The sequence below is a fragment of the Chenopodium quinoa genome, unplaced genomic scaffold (assembly GCF_001683475.1).
Source record: "Chenopodium quinoa cultivar QQ74 unplaced genomic scaffold, ASM168347v1, whole genome shotgun sequence".
Classification (NCBI taxonomy): Eukaryota; Viridiplantae; Streptophyta; class Magnoliopsida; order Caryophyllales; family Amaranthaceae; genus Chenopodium; species Chenopodium quinoa.
The window spans coordinates 1,616,795-1,637,336 of NW_018745546.1; the positions used below are offsets into that span (position 1 = coordinate 1,616,795).

Genomic DNA, 20,542 nt, shown 5'->3' on the forward strand with positions numbered 1-20,542 from the left:
CTTTGGTGTTGAGTCTGGGAAGTTTCTCAAATTCCTGATTGATCAAAGGGGGATAGAGGCTAACCTTGAGAAGATACAGGCGGTGATTGACATGAAGTCACCCCGCACTATTAAGGAAGTACAGAGACTAACCAGTTGCCTGGTGAAAGGAATGGTGTCCTTCGAACAAGTATATTATTTTGATAGCGGTTTCAGAATTATTAGAAAACTAATATATTCAGCAAGGTCAAGTGATCGGAATGCATGGGTGGAGGCTGCTTCCGATCAGTAATCTTAATGTATAATTAATATTACAGCTTAATCTTGACTGAACCCTTCGGGTCACACCGTAGCAAATATACGAACCGACTTGACCAATTAATTCAGAAGAAATAAATTCGTCGCTCGAGTATTAAATATTTAGACGTCGGAAATTCGATCTTAGAGCGTCGAAACCGAGCGTCGGAAGTCTAGTCAATATAATAAAAGACGAGACACGAAAATAATAAATTAAGAAGACCAAAATACCCCTAGCATCAGAATGCCCTGAGCAAACCGAGTGCTAGGGGAATTTGGTATAGAATGGTGGCTAGCATGGCACCAAGCCAAGCCTAGGCTGGCTGGTGCGTGCTAGCGCACCAATGCTAGCAGCGCTGGCCAACGCGTGCAAGGAGCATTGACATGGAGCAGCAGGCCGCATCCTTGATGCGCGGCTTGCTGGACGAGTGCACAAGCCGTGCTGGGCTTGCTGGTCAGCAGCGCAAAGCAGCCCACACGCTTGTGCTGGGCCTGCTAGCAGCCGCACGTGGTAGCCTACCTTTGGTGCCTTGGTGCCCAAGTGTGGTGCCATGTGGCGCATTGTAAGAGGAAGCTTGAGGGTTGAGTTGGCCGGTTTTTGGAGAGGGAGTTCAAGTTTGGTCCCCCCCTCCTCCAAATGGTCCTCACCTAACCTCTCTCATGAGCTTGCCACTTGTTAATTTATTACTAGTTTGATTATTTTTTTTTATTTTAGCTTTAAAATAAAATGGAAAAATCAAATTCTCCCACATTGATGGGAGAGCTTTTTCACTCTCTTGTTTTCCCTATAAATACCCAAGTTGGGGTATTGGGAAAATCAGTTGACTGAGAATTGAAAAAGGCATCACCATTGTGAAAATCTTTATACTCATTTAATCACTCGGGTTTTGGTCGAACCCTGCTAACTCCAAGGTAGCGGACCTAAAAAGTCAGTGTTTGTCCTTTGTGGGTGGATACCGTTGGAGGCTCGGTATTTTCGGAGCTAAAGCTTTCAAGTAAGAGACCATTAAGTCGGGCGAAGCACGCGTTAAAGGTAAATTTCGATTTTATCCTTTTTATGTGTATTTGTTATGCTTTATGGTTTTATTAATTGCAAGTGGTTCTTTAGGTCGGGGTTGTTTCCGCGGTAAGTTGGACTTACCAAACCCCAAGAGCGGTATCGGAGCCACGCTCGTTTCTTTTTAAAATCATAATATCACTACTACAAAATCCGTGCTTTTGAGATGCTTTAAAAGCGTTTTTTCGACGCTAGAAAGCGTCGAAAATTTCCTTCTAGACGCTTTTAACAAGTGTCGAGAATTAGTGAGTCGAAAAAATTATGGGTCATCAAAAAGCGTCGCAAATCTCGACGCTTAATTGTGTCCTAGTTTTTATACGAAGCATCGACATTTGCTTTAGTTGGCGCACTTTCCCAATTTTAGCGACGCTTTTTTGTGTCCAGAGGCTTAAAATTGGCGACGCTTTTTTGTGTCTGAAGTTTCATATATTGTTATTTTGGCGAAGCTTTTCTGTCAATATTTTCTATGATGGGATGCTTTTTCTTATCTATATTCTATAGAGAAATGTCTAGAATATATTTACCAAAAAAAAAATCACACTAAAAATTATTAATAGTATACTAGTATTACAAAAGTATTAATATATATACAACAAAATTAGGCTAAAATTTTTTATTGCATATAAATATATTATTGTATAGTATATGTACAATATCTCATAGTAATGAGTTTTCTATTTAAAAGATATAATTCTAACTTATAATACAATCGTGACTAGTTGTAGTGGAATAAATCTACTCAATGCTTCATCCTCAATAAACCTTCAATTTTGATACTCCTTAATCTACATGCAAGAGGGCATATAGAGAAGTTTAGATTGTGACCAATAATTGCTGCAATCTTCAATCAATCTCCAATGTAGCTGCTCCTTAATATGCTCATTTCCCTCTACTGTTTCTGGATCCTTCCCAGGTAGTGGTTTAGTTTGGCCTTAGGAGACAAACAACATCAGTAGCAACATTGTGGAGCAGAAGCAAGGTCTCAGTGTGGTCAGCATCCTGTAGCAACAACAACAACATCAATGTTTCTACAACTTATTATTCTAATTACAATGATTAAAAAAGAAACCACACTGAAGACTTTAAGGTAGTAACTAGAAGTCACCCCCTTCTTTCAGAATAAGGGTATTCAAGCATAATAAACCAGCAATACAAAAAGAAAGCATTTTTAAAAGAAGGCATTAAAGTGAAATAATATTCATTAATATAACTCAAAACTACACCATAGTAAGCTGAAAGTAAAAAATTTACCACCATGATGAAATGTTAAAACAGGACCAAGACACTTATGCTTCAATAGTAGCTAGATTATGCAGAAGCATATTAAACAGTTTGGAGAAATCAGAATCACAGCATATGGAAACTACAATTAACAAATGCAAAAGATACATTTCATTTTATTGTAAAGGGAAGCTAAGGGGGGATAAGAGAGAGAAAGTTTTAGTTTCACACCTGAGACTTCAATAGGCTAAATGCTCATATCTGAGCGCGTCTAACAAACTTAAGTATGTATGCTTATTTTAGAAAATGGAAAAAAATCACCTTTATTTTACACCAGACCCTCATATAATTGATAATCACTCTCATAGCATTCTACATAGAATGTAACATTGAGTTGCTATATTAAAACATTAACGAGCAAAAATAAAAGTCCAATGAACAGAATTCTCCATTAATTTGTTTCAAGTCATCCTCACTTCTCATGAATCAACATATTAAAATTTGATATTGCTGATAATCTAATTTAAAATTAGCCTTAAAAATGAAGTCAGATTCAAGAACTAGAATTCCAAAATTTAGAGAATATAAAAGGAATAAAATTACAAAATTTTATCTAAAAAAAAGCAAAACCTTCAAAGGACAAAAGTAATATAAGTGATTGTGTTGTGCATATCACATCAGTTTTGAGTTATTTTAAAAATACTTTGTATTACACACAAAAAAAAAAAAAAAAAAGAAAGAATCAAGGACCAAAGTACTTATTGCAAACCTCTGAAGCATCAGTCCTACTCCTTGTGTGATGTATCACCTAACTAGAATATACTAAAAGAGTTAAATTATAGCATCCAAAAAAAATTAAAGCACTACAGTAGGATGAAACGGCAGGGGTAGCACTACAACATCGCATACAAAGCAGTAGGAATCTAACAATGCTAGAGAATTTGTTTTATTCATATTCCTTATTTGGACAAAAACACACAGAAAAGAAAAACAAATAATATCAAGTCATGAACACGTTAGAAAAACTACAATCAGATCATAACATAAACGCACAAAAAGAATTGGTCACTCCCATATAGTTGGCATAGAGGAATTTTCGAAACAAAACATGCTTGATACTTTATCATATCATACTATTAAAATCAACTGTAATATAAAATTTTGAGATAATCTTATAATCTTGCAATTTAAAATTAAAAATAAAAACTCAAGGTAAGCAAAACATACCAGCAGCAAGACGTTGCTTGAGTTATTTTATATAATTGTTAGGATATATACCTGAGAGAATACAATAAATAAGAATTCATTAGTAGTCAGAATCAAATGGATTGTTTTCATAAACAACACTAATACATATAGCAATCCTATTTCATTCATAAAATCAGTTTTTAGTTATTTTAAAATTTATTGCACAACAAAATAAAATAAAATATGAAAGACAAAAGTGCTCATGTAAAACCTCTGAATCATCGCTTCTACTCGTTGTGTGATGTATCACCAAATTGGCAAGTCAACACAAGAGATTAAGTAGGCTAATTTTCAAGAATCTACTTAACGCACCAACTTATTCAATGAGGTTGATGATTTATTTGGATGGAGGCACTAAGGCACCATTGTCAGAGGGATATGATAGTGGGTTATGGTATCCTTCAACAATGTACTAAAAAACTAATTAGTTTAGCTATGATAATTTTGCTAATGCTTCCTTAACCGTGGCACATGTATGCATCATATTTGATGAGCTCAATGAAAAACTAATCAATCATGAGCTAAATCTTAAACATAAAGGTAATAAAGCTCAAATGTTTCTTGCCATTGTCAACTACACAACAAAATCAAGCATTTCATCACCTCGCCAAAACAGGAATGCTAGCACATCTTTTATGAGAAATTTTGAGATATCCAGCTTGGTATCTTAATTTATTTGAATGTAAGTTGAATATAACTTATAATAACTGTTTGGGTCCAATTTAGTCAAAATTGGGCCTAGGCACTAAATGATCCAATTAAAAGCCCAAGGTCAAGGTTCAACTCTCCAATTGCTCAAAAGTCAAAGGTCAGCCCACAAAGTAAGCCAATTGGGCTAAAGCCCAATCTCTCCATGTATGATGAGGTATAAAAGCCATCATATTGACACATTCAAGGGGACATACATTCACATTCCATTTCATATGCTCATTCTTGCATTCAGAAATATTCCACAAAAGCCTCAAGCTACAAACTCTCTTGCATAGTGTCTTCCTTTTACACATTGTACTGACTTTAGCATCGGAGGGGCCTTCCTCGGAAACACCCCCGAGGCTAGTTTACGTGTGTTCACTGTGCAGGAAACCTTCGGCCCAACACAGCTTGGACCGAATCCAGTCTTCTCCATTTCAGCGGACCTTCGGCAAGGTCCCATTGTTTTCAACCGAAACAATTTGGCGCCGTCTGTGGGGAAGACTTTCAAAAATCTTTAAGCCAAATTCCTAACCAAGATCATCTTGCAGTTATCTTAGCAGCCATGGCTAAGAACCGCAAGAGCAAAAGCCTCCGTCAAGGAGCGGGCGAAAAGCCTAAAACCCCTACACCATCGCCCTCGCCGGACCGGAACTCTCCCAAGGGTGCCGGCTCGGGGGGAGGATCACACAAGGAGGATTCCCTATCTCCTATAATGCATGACTCTCAATATAGGCCGGACCACTCTCGGTCTAGCAGGGGTCAGTCTGATCATAGGACATATTCAGTGTCCCAAAGCCAACCATCGGCTGCACGGCCTCATTACCACACTCGGCCGGGGACCCCTTTGACGGGGCCCAGTTCGGAAGAGGTGGCAAGAGCGCTGGCAGTACTCATGGAGGCAATGAGGGCACAGAATATGCCACCGCCGCGTGATCGAACTCCTCCGCATACCCGGCATCAGCGGAGGAAGTTAGACCATGACGGTGGGAAGCTTCCTTCCTTCCGGGAACTGGAAGAGTGGGAGGAGGATTCTTGGAAAAATGAAAAACAGAGGAAGAAGAACTCTCAATTATTTAAAGGATCCTCATCCTCAAGACCAGCAGCGCATAAGAGCAGCAGCTCAGCTTCTCGGCCAGAATCTACTCGCCGAGAACCCGAGACTGCTCGCAGAAGCGTCCTTGACCGACTCGGCGGCCAGGAACCGAGCGTGCGTAGTCGCCTCTCGTTCCCTGCAGCCGAGGCCCAGACTTCCCAGCCAGGGACGAAAACCACTCCTACCTCTCTAAGAGGGCGGAGCGCGGTCCCTTCGGCCAGGAACAAGGGCAAGGCCATTATGCTTCCCGCTAGTTCACCATTCGAGCAATGGATACTGGAAGAGCGCGTACCCACGGTTAAAATACCGTCGCATATCACATATGACGGGACCACGGATCCGAAGGACCACGTGGCCTCGTATGAGACTCATATGCATCTTTGCCCCAGATCCGAGGCGACTTGGTGCAAATATTTCCCAACCACTCTCAAGGGGGTCGCGCAAGCGTGGATCTCCAAGGGAGTAAGGCAAGGCTCCATAACAGGTTGGGATGATCTGTCCTCCAAGTTCAGGAGCAAGTTTTCCACGGCAAACCGCCGAGAGAAGACTACTGCAGAGCTCATGGGTCTGCAACAGGGGGAAACCGAAAGCCTCCGAGACTACCTGACCCGTTTCAGTAACGAGTCATCAAGCGTCTCTCAGCTGGACCAGGGGCTAGCTGTTTTTGCAATGCAGAATGGCCTTCAGCCAGGAAAATTCCTAGACTTCATGGTCATGCATACCCCGCAGACCTTGGAGGAAGCTCTTAGTGCTTCGGATAAGTTCATCCGAGCCGAAGAATGGAATAAAGCAAAAACCCAACCTCAATCCGGGGGAGGGAAACAGAGGCAAATACCTTTGTCTGAAGGCCAAGGCCATAAGGCAAAGGGAAAATCAAAGGCTCCGGAGCCATCTCCGGCCAGCGACTTAAAGAAGGACAGGTTTGCCTCATACACAGGCAGATATGAGTCCTACACTCCGCTCTCTCTTCCACGCGCCAAAATTTACAGTGTGACGAAGGAGGAGCAGAGTTACCGAAAGCCGAGACCACTCCCAGAGTGGTATCAGCGAAAAAATAAAAATCAGTGGTGTGAGTTCCACGAGTCTTCGGGCCACAACACTGAGGAATGTATCCAGCTGAAGGACCAGATAGAGGACATGGTCCGGAAGGGATACTTGAAAAAATACATCGCGGATCACCGCGAGAAAAAAGAATCCGAGAGGCTAGCAAAGGACCCTCGGCAGGACCTTGATTTCCCCCGGAAAAACAGTAAAAAACCGGAGGGGAAATTCCCTCCGATCAATGTTATCTCGGGAGGAATATACTCTCGGAGGGAGCACAAGCGTCACCTTAGAGCTTTGACTCACCAGGTGAACAACGCTGACATTCAATCTCCCCAGTCGCCGGTGCCGAACATGACGTTCACAGCCGCCGACTGCCGGGGGATTACGTACCCTCACGAGGATCCGTTGGTGATCATCGCCACGGTGGCCAACCACGACGTCAGTAAGGTCCTTGTTGACGGTGGCAGCGGAGCAAACATTCTGTTCCGAAAGGCCTACAACCAAATTAAGCTGAAGCCCAAGCACCTTACGCCGGTACCCTATCCGGTATCCGGGTTCAATGGGGCTTCAACTTATCCAGATGGGAAGGTGACGCTTCCTGTCACCATCGGTTGCGATGAGGCAGCCCGGAACGTCATGATTGAGTTTTTGGTCATCGACGCTCCTTCAGTGTACAACGTGATTTTGGGGAGACCCATAATTCACGAGATCCAAGGGGTCGTCTCAACTTATCATCAGCTGATGATTTACGTCTCAGACGCCGGCTTCCCCGAAAGGATACAGGGCAACCAAAAAGACGCCCGAAGGTGCAACTACCTCAAGCCATCCAGTAGTCGCCCAGATGACGACAGGGATGAGGAGGAGAAAGAAAAAGAAAGAGAGCCAAGCACAAAAAAGCCGAAAGGCCTAAGTGCTTCGGCCCAAGGATCCGTGCCCAGAGAAAAAGGTCCCGAAAGGGAGAAGGTTGACTCTTCAGCTGAGCCGCAAGACTCAGAGAGCCAGCCGAAGAACACAAAGACTGGGACACCTGCTGACATTGGCAGCAGACCAGATTCTGAAGAGTCCAGTCCATCGGCAATGGACATGGACCAACAGACTGAAACAGTTGAGTTGGCCGAAGGAGATGCTGAGAAATGTGTAACAATCGGGATGGACCTTGATCCTAACACCCGTTGTGAACTTATTCAGCTCCTTCGGGATAACAGAGATGTGTTTGCTTTCTCGGCAGCTGATATGCCCGGGATAAGTTCAGACCTCATCTCCCATAAGCTTAATGTTGACCCAGCATGTCGACCAATTAAGCAAAAGAAGCGGAATTACTCCGCCAATAAGAACCGAGACATCGCAGCCGAAGTCAAAAAATTATTGGAGGCGGGGTTCATTGAACCTTGTCAATATCCGGAATGGCTGGCAAATGTGGTGATGGTTCAGAAGCCCAATGGTACCTGGAGGATGTGCGTTGATTTCACGGACCTAAATAAGGCTTGTCCAAAGGATTTCTATCCCTTGCCAAGAATCGATCAGCTAGTCGATTCGACAAGTGGCCATGCCTTGCTTAGTTTCATGGACGCATTCTCGGGGTATCATCAGATCTTTATGCACCCCGACGATCGAGCCAAGACAGCATTCGTCACGAACGCTGGGGTGTATAATTACAAAATGATGCCCTTCGGATTGAAAAATGCGGGGGCAACCTATCAAAGGCTGGTGGATCAAATTTTTGCCGATCAAAAGGGCCGAAACATGGAAGTCTATGTTGACGATTCAATCGTCAAAAGCAAAAAACTAGAGGACCATGTAAAGGACCTGGCTGAAACTTTCGCCACCTTGAGAAAGCATCAAATGAAGCTGAATCCGAAGAAGTGTGTCTTCGGCTGAAGTCAGGGAAATTCCTGGGTTTCATGGTCAGCAAAAGGGGGATTGATGCCAATCCCTCTAAAGTCAAAGCGGCGCTCGACCTTCCTGAGCCGAAAACGAAGAGGGATGTTCAGCGGCTCACCGGAAGAATGGCAGCCCTTTCGAGGTTCATTTCCAGAGCTTCGGATAAGGGGTTACCCTTCTTCAAAGCCCTGAAACTCCCGAAAACAAAAGAGCTTGTTTGGGAGGAAGAGAAAAAAGACGCCTTTCAACAGCTTCGGGAGCATCTGGCTCAACTCCCAACGCTGGCTAGCCCAGTTGAAGGAGAAACTCTATACCTATATGTGGCCGTTAGCCCGGCCACCATCAGCGCAGTATTGCTGAGGGAAGAGAGTAAGAGTCAGCAACCGATTTATTTCGTCAGTCATACACTGACGGATGCCGAGACCCGCTATCCTCTACTCGAGAAAGTTGCTTTCGCGGTAGTGGTAGCTGCTCGGAAGCTGAGGCCCTATTTTGATTGCCATCAGATAGTGGTCTTAACTGATCAGCCGTTGGAAAAAGTTCTTGGCAAGGTTGAAAAATCCGGTAGGCTAGCCAAGTGGGCTTTTGAGCTCACCGAATTCAGCATCAGCTACCGTCCGAGGGCTGCCATTAAGGCTCAAGCCCTGGCGGATTTCTTGGCCGAATGCTCATACCAAGAAGTGCTGGACAGTGAAAAGAAAGTCTGGACCGTGTTTACGGATGGGTCTTCCACCGAAAACGGTTCGGGGGCAGGAGTAGTGATAACTTCTCCCGAAGGCAAATCCTTCGAGTATGCACTAAAATTTTCTTTTAAGGCCTCGAACAATGAAGCCGAATATGAGGCAGCAATCGCCGGCCTACAATTATGCATCTCCTTGGAAGCCGATCATGTCTGCTTAAAAACAGACTCTCAGCTAGTTGCATATCAGATCAGTGGCAGCTATGAGGCCAAAGAGCCCTCCATGATAGCTTATCTTGCCAAGATCAAATCAGTCATTGCAGAGCTGAAAACTTTTGAGGTTCAGCTGATCCCAAGGGGTCAGAATACTCAGGCCGATGCACTCTCCAAACTTGCTAGTTCATCTTTTACCGAGCTGAACAGGTCTGTATATGTAGAAGTGCGTCGAGTAAGAAGTGTCGACGAAGCACCTGAAGTGTGCTGCGCCGACCCAGAGCCTAGTTGGATGGAACCCATTTTAGCTTTTAAGCTTCGGGGAGAAACTCCTGAGGACAAAGCTTTGGCCTCCAAAATGAAGAGAACCAGCTCTAGGTTCATTGTCTTCAGGGGGGAACTTCTGAAAAAGTCCTTCTCAGCCCCATTGCTGAAATGCGTGGGACCAACAGATGCAGATTATATCCTGCGGGAGATTCACCTCGGCATCTGTGGGAACCACATTGGGGGAAGAACCTTAGCCCACAAGGCATTGAGGGCTGGATATTACTGGCCCACCATGATCGCAGATGCTAAGGAGCTGGTTCGGAAATGCGAAAAATGTCAAAAATATGCTCCAGTTATCCATCAGCCAGCAAGGGATCTTCAGCCGATCCTTAATCCACTCCCGTTTGCTCAATGGGGACTGGATATACTGGGACCATTTCCAGAGGCTGTGTACCAGAAAAAATGGCTGATAGTTGGTGTCGACTACTTCAGTAAATGGATCGAGGCCGAAGCAGCCTCGAACATTACAGCGCAAACTGTCAGAAAATTTATCTGGCAGAATATCATCACTCGCTTTGGCATCCCCAGAGTATTTGTCTTCGATCATGGGAGACAATTTGACAACTTACCGCTGAAGCGATATACAGATCAGTTCGGCATAAAACTGGCATTTTCAGCAGTATGCCACCCGCAAAGTAACGGACAAGCCGAAGCAGCAAATAAACAGATCTTAAATGCCCTCAAGAAGAGGGTGGAAGATCAAAAGTCCAAATGGCTAGAGGAGCTCCCTGGAACCCTTTGGTCCCTTCGGACAACTGAAAAAGAGGCAACGGGCCACTCACCTTTTGAACTGGTGTATGGTGCCGAAGCCGTCCTTCAAGTGGAAATTGGCTCTGAGAGCCTTCGAGTGCACCATTTCTCGGCTGAGAATGAGCGACTGATGAGGGAATCTCTCGATTTCCTCGACGAAGTAAGAGACTCAGCTCGAGATAAAATGGCCGCCTATAAGCAGAGAGTCAGCAAATTTTATAACCGAAGGGTCCTTGCAAGGCCTCTCAAAATTGGAGATCTTGTCCTTCGGAATGCTGCTGCAGTTCAGAAAGGCCGAATCCATGGGAAGCTCTCAGCTACATGGGAGGGACCTTATGAAATTTATGATGAGCTTCAGCCAGGGACATACCGACTTCGGCAGTTGGATGGAACTGAGTTGAAAAATCACTGGAACGCTGATGTACTGAAAAAATACCATGTGTAAACCCTTCTGGGCAGAACAATCTTTGTAAGTACATTTTGAACTAATGAAAGGCCTTGGAGCCGCCATTTATATAAATATTTACAACTTTTTATCCTTTCAAAATTTTCTTTGTTCTATCTACTCTTTAAGGGTTTTTTATTCAGCCTCGTCTGAAGCCTTCGCCTTCGGGTAACTGGGTTTCAGATTGCTGACAAAACTCGTCTTTTTAAAGAACACCGGTCTTTCAGCTGAAGTCAAACTTCAGTAAGACTTGTTCTCCAAAGACATGAGTCCATGGACAATTCTGGGATATTGCCTTAACTGAGCCTTGTATCCCAGAGAGCCATTATCCGAAACATTGCCTTAAGTTGGCCCTGTGTTTCGGGTATCCATTTTTCAAAGATAGACAGAAAATCAAGGATATCAGCCTTTTTAAATCAGCCTCGTCTGAAACCTTCGCCTTCGGGTAACTGGGTTTCAGATGGCTTATAAAACTCAGTCTTTTTAAAGAACACTGGTCTTTCAGCTGAAATCAAACATCAGTAAGACCTGTTCTCCAAAGACATGAGTCCATGGACAATTCTGGGATATTGCCTTAACTGAGCCTTGTATCCCAGAGAGCCATTATCCGAAACATTGCCTTAAGTTGGCCCTGTGTTTCGGATATGCGTCTTCTTTAAGAACGCTGGTCTTTCAGCTGAAGTCAAACTTCAGTAAGACTTGTTCTAAAGAGGTTAGTCCCAGAAAGCTAATATCCCAAGCATTGCCTTCAGTTGGCCCTGTGTTTCGGATATCCAACTTTCAGACAGTCAATCTTCAGTAAGACTTGTATCCCAGAAGCATTGCCTTCAGTTGGCCCTGTGTTTCGGATACCCATTTTGAAGAAGTTCAGAAATTGCTTATTTAACTGAAGTCATACTTCAATTTCTGTGGGGGCAAGAAGCACTCTCAGTGCAACTATGTTCGGCAGAGTTGAAGAAAAGAAACAGTAAAGCATTCAAAAGTAAAGCAACTGAAGAAAAGAGCATTAGATTAATATTTCTCAAAAATTGAGCTACAAGTTCAATAATTCAGTATCGGCAGCCGCCCACAAGCGGAAAATAACAGCTGCCGAAATACGTACATAAGCAAAAAAATAAAACTGCTGTACGACAAGGCAAGCTGAAGAAAAAAACAAGGCAAAAAACTCAGAAAGCGGCAAGTCTAAAGTTAAGCGCATGATGAACCGCAAGATTCTGAAGACGACTGCCCGAGTTCCTATGCTTCAGCCGGAGGATCAGACTGATCAGCGTTGAGTCCCATGGTGGCCTCAGCTCCAGCAGCAGAAGAAGCGGGCTTTGCACTTTGCCGAGCCTCCCTTTCCCTCTGCTCAGCTTCCAACTCCAGTCTTTCAGCTTCCTCTTCGGCTTCCTCAGCCTTAAGAATTTCAGCTTCAGCTGGAGTTGCATACTTCATGTGAGGGTCTTCGGGATTCTGGACCCACTCAGCACATTTAGACCAGTCCAGTTTCGGCTCAGCATGAAGGCAGACTCTTCGGCATACTCGGAATCCGTTTCTGAAACCCATCTCATATTCCTCTTGGGTATAAACACGGACCTTGAGTAAAGCCTCAGCATCAGCCAGCTTCTTCTGGGTCTCCTCCAAGTCTTCCTTGGATTTCTTCAGCTCATCAGCGACTTGGGAGGAGGAACCTTTCAGCTCATTCAGCTCTTGCTGAATTTGGAAAGCCTTTGTCTGGGCCTGGGCCACTTCAACTTTCTGGATCAGCAATTGATCCTCAGCCTTTTGGAATTTAGCTCTTTGAGCTGCAGCAGAAGCAGCAGCCTCTGAGAGTTGGACGTCTTTGGCCAGGAGCAATTCTTCAGCAGCCATTCGGCTGGCTTCAAGAGCCTCTAGACGCTGCTGCACTTCAGCTTGTGCAGCAGTTCCTTCTTGAATTCGGCTCTCAATAGCGGCCTTGAATTTGGAGACGTCCACTCCCATATGCTCCTGGAGGAATTTTTCCCCTTCCATCAGTGGGGGAAAAACCTCCATCTCCATAGCATCGCAGAAGGTTTTCAGAGCTTCGGCAGCTTTTTTACCGTACTCCTCAACCTCCTGCTGCTTCTCTTCAGCTGCTGCTTGCTTCAGCTTAGCAAGCTTAACTTCCTCTTCAGCCACCTTCTTTTCGTGCACAGCAGCGTCTACCCTATCTTGTAGGGTATCAATCAGCTCTACAGTGAGAGTCTGATTGTGCACGAACTGAAAACAGGAAGACAAAAAAAAAATATAATAAATAAAAAAAAAATATATATATATATGAAGAGCTGAATTTCGGAGGAAATGAAGGAAAATTACCTGCATCATCAGCAGTTGGTTAGACCTGGCTGGGTCAGGAACTGATCTGCTGGATTCGCCCATCCCAGCAGTGGCCTTCAGCGACCAGATCCTTGCCCTGTCTACTTCGGACATGCCAGCAAAATTGCCGAAGTAGGCTGCAGCTCCTTCTCGGTTTTGGCCCCATATGAGGTCCCAGATGTGATCTGGGATTGGAATTCGGGGGGCCGAGAAACCCATTTCTCCAGAATGCAGAGTCTGGAAAGAAGGGAAGGACGACGATGGAGCTTGATTAGCTTTGGCTGTCTCAGCATCGTCCTTCTCAGAGGAGTCAATTACTATGACCTCCTCTTCTTCAGGGGTGAGGACGAAAGCCTCAACCTCTCTTGCGATATCTGCCGTGAAGCCCTCAGCACTGGACATCACGGCATCTTTATTTTCGTGCTCAGCAGCACTCTTCTTGATTTCTTCTTGGACCCCTCCCTTAGGTTCGGGAGTTCTCTGATCCACCTCCATCTCAGGAGGTGGCGGAGGGGTCTTTTGAGGAGATTGGGGTGTTGGCTGGGGAACCCTCGGCGATCCATTGCCTTCCTCAGGTTCCCTTATTGCGACGCCGATGGTCATCGGCCTCTGCTGAAAGTCATGAGGGCCGATGATGGCCATCCTTCGGCGCCTTTTCAGAAGGGGCTGCTCGTCCATATCTGAGTCTGAAGACTCTTGTATTTGATCTTCGGGACGAACAGGAGCTTTGCCTTCTCTGTGTCTGTTACTCTCTTCAGACTGTAACAGACAGGGGGGAAGAAGAGTGTGAGTAAAAAAAAAAAAAAAAAAAAAAAAAAAAAAAAAAAAAAAAAAAAAAAATGAAAGGAAAAAAATTGTCTGAAGCTCACCGAGGTTTTCAGCAAAGCCTCGTCTTCTTCAGCTGCTCTAGCTGCAGCTTCGGCCTCAGCAGCTCTGGAGGACCCTTCTCCTCCTTCGCAAGCCTCAAGTACCCGTGCAACCTCTTCGGCTGTGCGGGCAGCTTCAGCTTCTTCGTTCAGCAGCTGAAACCAAGGGTCTCTCTTCTTCCACCAAGGCTTCTGCCTCTGATACAGAGCAACAGCCTCAATTTGGAAGTGGGAAGAATCCAGATGAACTTCCCTATGCCTCGGCTCAGTGATAGACGGGGCCCGTTCAGTTACAACTCGCTCTCGGTTAACACCAAGACGAGCGTAGTTAATACCAACGTTGGTCTCGTCCCGTTCTGAAAAAAGGAAAGGGAAAAAAGTTTAGCTCAGATATGTTGGCACAGCATTAAAAAGCAAAGCGAGAGAAGAAAAAGAGGTAGTTAAAAGCCTCGGCCCCAGCCGAAGAAGCTTACCATCCTTAAACTTTCGGCTGAGGCCAACAGCTGCTAGCATATTCTCTTGGAAAACGTAATGCGTATCGGGGAGCCAAGTCTCCGGGATATGCTGCATTCGACCACTCCCCCCCGGGTTCGGCAGCTTGCCGAAGATATGTTGCTGATCCAGGTTCGGATCCGCCCCGTTATCTGCGGGGGGACCTAGACTTCCCATTTCGGGATCAGGCTCAGCTAAGTACCGGGGAGCGCTGAAGACGCAAGGGTGGCCCGGATCTGTGGGTGCCCTAACCCAAATCCATTGACCTCTCCAGTCCTTGTCTGAAGATTCATTTGGCCACATGGTCAAGTATTGGGGCCGGGACTCAATCCGATACCACCCAGAACCATGGCTTCCGTGCCCACTCTGAATATTTGGCACTAGCCGATGGAGCTTTCTGAAGCAGTGCAGGTTCGGCACATATTTGAAGAACTTGCAGACCCATAAGTATGTCATCACCCTTCGGATGCTGGTGGGGGTCAGCTGACATAGGGAAATGTTGTAATGGATCAGCAAGTCTCGGACGAAAACGTCCAAAGGGAACCTCAGCCCATACTGAAGCTGTCTCGTGTACACCCCCACATACCCCGGGGGTGGACGATGGATTCTATCGGATGCTGAGGGCATTCGGCACCAATATCCATCAGCTTCAAAAATGCCGTAGTGCAACTCAATTTGCTCGGCAAATCGATATTGATCGGCGTTCTCTACCCACCATGAGTAGGGGCGGTTCTTTATCATGGCCGAAGCGACTTCGGCATTCTCCCACTCTGAAAACCCAGGGAGGATATCCCAAAGGACGGCGGGAATTTCATCATCCCGTCCAGAAGCACTCGGCTCATCCGTTCTTTGAGGAGGAGCCGAGGAAAGGGGAGTCGCCCTAATCCCTTCAGCAGGGTCAGACTCCGGCCTTTGACCATTCCAGGTCCCAATCCTGTTCCTAGGATCGGGAATCGGCCTTGCTCTTCTTGGAGCACGGGCTCTACCTCTAACTCCTCTTGCCATGGATTGTTTCGAAGAGAAAAGTCGAAAGAAAAGGGGAAGGAGTTCGAATTCGAAGAAAAATAAACTGAAATCAAAGGAATTTACCTTAATCTGAAGCGAAAGTTGCCGATTTACGAGTTCGTAGTGGCAAGTCTCAGTTTCTAAGCTCAATGCTCGGGGAATTTGCGAAGTTTTGATGCGGGTTCTTGGTTTCTCTCTCGAAGAAATCTGGGTTTGTGTTGGTGAATAAGTGAGGAGAATGACGCGCCTCTGTTTATATCTCCAGGTACGGGATACGAAGAGTCTGTGCTTTAATTTCTCTTAAATACCCACTAAGTAACCATTAAACACATGTCTTGTGATTAAACTGCCCATTATCCGTCCAACTTCCGCAAATCATTAACCGTTGTTATCTCATTAATTACGGTTTAAATTCAAATTTTTGGATCAATTAAATCATTTACTTCCCTCCTTTTCTGAATTAAATCAAACCCGACCCGTCATCCTTCCAAATCGGGTCTGGGGGGCAAGTTGTTTGGGTCCAATTTAGTCAAAATTGGGCCTAGGCACTAAATGATCCAATTAAAAGCCCAAGGTCAAGGTTCAACTCTCCAATTGCTCAAAAGTCAAAGGTCAGCCCACAAAGTAAGCCAATTGGGCTAAAGCCAAATCTCTCCATGTATGATGAGGTATAAAAGCCATCATAATGACACATTCAAGGGGACATACATTCACATTCCATTTCATATGCTCATTCTTGCATTCAGAAATATTCCACAAAAGCCTCAAGCTACAAACTCTCTTGCATAGTGTCTTCCTTTTACACATTGTACTGACTTTAGCATCGGAGGGGCCTTCCTCGGAAACACCCCCGAGGCTAGTTTACGTGTGTTCACTGTGCAGGAAACCTTCGGCCCAACACAGCTTGGACCGAATCCAGTCTTCTCCATTTCAGCGGACCTTCGGCAAGGTCCCATTGTTTTCAACCGAAACAATAACTATGTTTTTTAACCAAAGTAATAAGATCAAAGATGGTTAAGAATTCAGATGATATTGATAATAAGTCAATGCGAACTTAAAAATCTATGAAAGCTTATCGTTTTTTAATCCTGCAACATCAAATGATTGATTAGTCCAAGTAAATAAAAAACAAAGAAAATTTTGATAAAAGCTGAAACAGTGAAATGTATTCAACTTCTCTTTTTTCTCTGACACCTAAAACCATTTAATCACCACTATAACACTCCATTTTATTATATACTATGTATCTCTAAACAATCATGTAAAATGACATTGTACTTATTTAAATTCAACCTAACTAGTGATATTCCATAAAATTGAAACCCAATCTACCGAGGCCAATTCTTGAGTTCATATAGCGCAAAACCCCACCGATAAAATGAAAAGGGATTATCTGAGTAATAAAACAAGACCAAATTAAATGACGTTCTGCAATAATTGAGATTTTCAATCAATTAGACTAAAACCCAAAATAATTGAAGCGTAAATAAACTAAAACGCCCAATAAACCTTATGCGCGCAACACGCCATACAGTTAAACCCTAGATTTAAATACAATGGCTTTCTACAACTACACAATAAATAAAAATTCAATTTAACTTCACAACAAATTAATAAAACCAAGTATATCTCTGAATGATTTTCAAGCACAATGGCACGAAATTGATTAGAAAAAGAACGATGTTACCATGAATTGAAGCAATTAACAAGCAGCGGAAGAAATTTAACACGACTTCGACCCATATTCGCTAAATTTCAGGCGGCATCAAAGGATAACTATGATTGTATAAGAATAGAGGAACAGGATCGTGATGAACAATTAGTTTTAGAGTATGAATTTTTCAGATCTGAAAGCTAGAGAAAGAGAAGAGAGAGAGGGGGTTTCCATTAGAGCTGTCAAAGGCTGACCCGACCCGAAATACCGACCCTAACCTGACCCTAACCCTAACTCGTCTGAATCCGAAAAAAATGGTGACCCGAACCCGACCTAACCCAACCTGAAACCAACCCTAGACCCGAGTTGACCCGAGTATTTGAGACCCGAACCCGATCATGACCCGACCAAGAGAGGACCCGACCCGAATGTGACCCGTAAATTATTGACCTGAACCGAACCCGACTCGAACCGAGAATGACCCAAACCCGATTTAACCCGTCAAAACCCGAATTCAACCCGACCTTTTACTAACCAGACCCGAGGTCAACCTGACCCGTTCCTAACCCGACTCGAATTTAAACCCGACCTGTTACAAACCCGACCCGAAATCAACCCGACTTGCTATTGACCCGACCCAAATTCAACCCGACTTCTTATAGACCTGACCCGAATTTAAACTCGACCTATTACTACCCAGAATTTTAGGATTTAGGAGTTTTTAGGATAAAAAGAGTACTCCGTATTGACTATTGAGTTTCAGGCTTTTTGTTTTTAATTTATTAACATGGATTCCAATTATAAAACAAAAGTGGCATTTCTCATCTTACTCGACTTATCTCTTACATAATCCTCATCAAAGAAAAATTGAACTGGACAACATCCGAAAAAAAAAAAAAACAAAAAAAAAAATTGATTGAATCTTAGTATATTAAGGAAGGTTGCACTCTAATTGCAAGATTGACGAAATTTTCCACCATGAAATCTCTATTGTGATTAATTTTATTTTTCCTAATTATCTTCAACTTCCTATATGAGCAATGAGCTATATGAGGACATGAGGTGATAGAGTATTAGAGTAGAGTTGTGACTCTCTGAGCTGTCAATGTTTTTTAAACGTATTTAAGGCAATATGAGGTAAGTGAGGTGAATCGGTGATAGTGATTTTTTCTAATTAAATCAGTCAAATGTATTTTTTTTTCTAAATTTATCTTATAAATAAACTTTTTTTTTTAATAGCAAAAACATTTCATTAATTAAAAGTCATACGACATCTACAATAGAGATTCGACGTTAACAAATACATAAGATTATAACCCGTAAATAAACTTCCATATAACTACTTATATTTTTTTTTTCAAATTTTAGTATTCACTTGTTTATTTTAAATTTGTTTTTAAAATGTTTTAAATTATGCAATTTTATTTGGAGCTTTAAAATATTTTTTTTTTAAATTTTATTTACTTGAACCGAACCCGACTCGAACCCGAGAATGACCCGACTTGATTATAACCCGCAAATTATTGACTTGAACCAAACCTGATTCGAACCCGATAATGACCCGACCTGATTATAACCCGTAAATAATTGACTTGAACCGAACCCGACTCAAACCCGAACAGGACCCTAACTCGTTTAAACCCGTAAAAACCCAAATGTAACCCGAACTATTTTTCACCCGACCCGAATGTAACCCGACCTTTTATTGACCCGACCTAAACCCGACCCAAACACGATAAGATGTATGACCCGACGTGACCCGACTCAAGCATGACCCAACCCAAACCCGACCCGCATAGGTCCCGACATTAACCCGTAATGACCCGACCCGAGATAACCCGACCCACACTAACCCGATTCAAACCCGACCCATTTACCCGAATTGACAGCTCTGGTTTCCATTACGTGTGTGGGTAGTAGGGGCGGTTTATGATTTTTTTTTTTTTATGTTTTAAAATTACATACACCGCTTTTTTGAAGTCATGGGTTGCGTTAGTCACGTGCGAGTCATACAATATTTTCGACGCTTTTCCATGTCGAGAAACTACTTTTACTTAAAAAAGCGTCGACAAAAAACGGAAACATATTTTTCAACTGACGTCTCATAGACAGTGTCGAGTCAACATCGTCTCAAAAGTAAGGGATTTGTAGTAGTGTATTTTTTCAAGGTGATTTTTATGGCTTAATTTTTCTGGTTTAACTTGCTAATTAGATTAGTAGCTCGTATTATCTATTTTAACCTCGTATTTAAGCTACCTTCAGCCCCGAAGCCAGATTTTGACCCAAAAATAGTGAACTTTTTGGTGGAAAATGTGTTCTGGAAATGGTTTTTTCCTTTTAGGAAAAATTAGAAATCAGAAAAAAAAAAAAAAAAAAAAAAAAAAAAAAAAAAAAAAAAAATCCCAACTTTCATCAATTTTGGTAAAATAATCCCAACTTTTGATTATTCTGGAATAATCCGAACTTTAGGGGGTCTTCATTTTCTTCAGTCCCAAACCGGTCAACGAGAGTCAACAACCTTTAATAAGAGGTCACATGACACGTGTCAGCTTGTCATTGGTCCAAAAAAAAATTAAAAAAAATCAGAAATCAGAAAAAAAAAAAAAAAAAAAAAAAAAAAAAAAAAAAAAAATCCCCCCCAACCACCACGTTCCCCCCACCTAAACCACCCCCTCCACCACCCCTTCCCCCAGCCCCCACTCAGCCGGAAAACTCCCCCCACCCCCCAACCACCATTCCCCACCCACCGAAACACCTCCCCCTCCCTTCCCCCACCAACGAAACCCTTCCCCCTCCATTCCCCCACCCCCGTAAAACCCTCCCCTCCTTCCCCCACCCCGTAAAAACTAACCCCTCCCCTTCCCCCACCCTCGATAACGGCAGGAAACGACAAGAGGGCTTAATTTCCGGCCGTTTTCGAGGGTGGGGGAAGGGGAGGGGGGAGGGTTTCGTGGGTGGGGAAGGGAGGGGGAGGTGTTTCGACGGTGGGGAGTGGTGGTCGGGGGGTAAGGGGGGTTTTTCCGGCAGGGTGGGGGTAGTTTCGGGGTGGGGGCTGGGGAGAGGCTGGTGGGAGGGGGTGGTTTCGGTAGGGGAACGGGTGGTTTGGGGGGAGTTTTTTTTTATTTTTGTCATTTTTGATTTTTGATTTTTAATTTTTAATTTATTTTATTTTTTAAATTTATTTTTTTTTTACCAATGACAAGCTGAAACGTGGCTTTCAAAAACAGAAAAAAAAATTAACCTTCTCAACAGGTAACCGGTCATTAGGACTGAAGAAAATGA

The 20,542-nt window shown here is 43.6% G+C and overlaps 1 long non-coding RNA gene across 1 annotated transcript; it reads right to left on the bottom strand.

The window, feature by feature from the left end:
* Window positions 1–1,946: 1,946 nt before the first annotated feature.
* On the bottom strand, window positions 1,947–17,732 carry LOC110716194. The gene is made up of 3 exons (XR_002510416.1): window positions 17,294–17,732; window positions 3,782–3,832; window positions 1,947–2,332 (listed from the first exon to the last, which is right to left on the bottom strand). It is a non-coding gene; the product is annotated as an uncharacterized LOC110716194 (long non-coding RNA).
* Window positions 17,733–20,542: the final 2,810 nt, after the last annotated feature.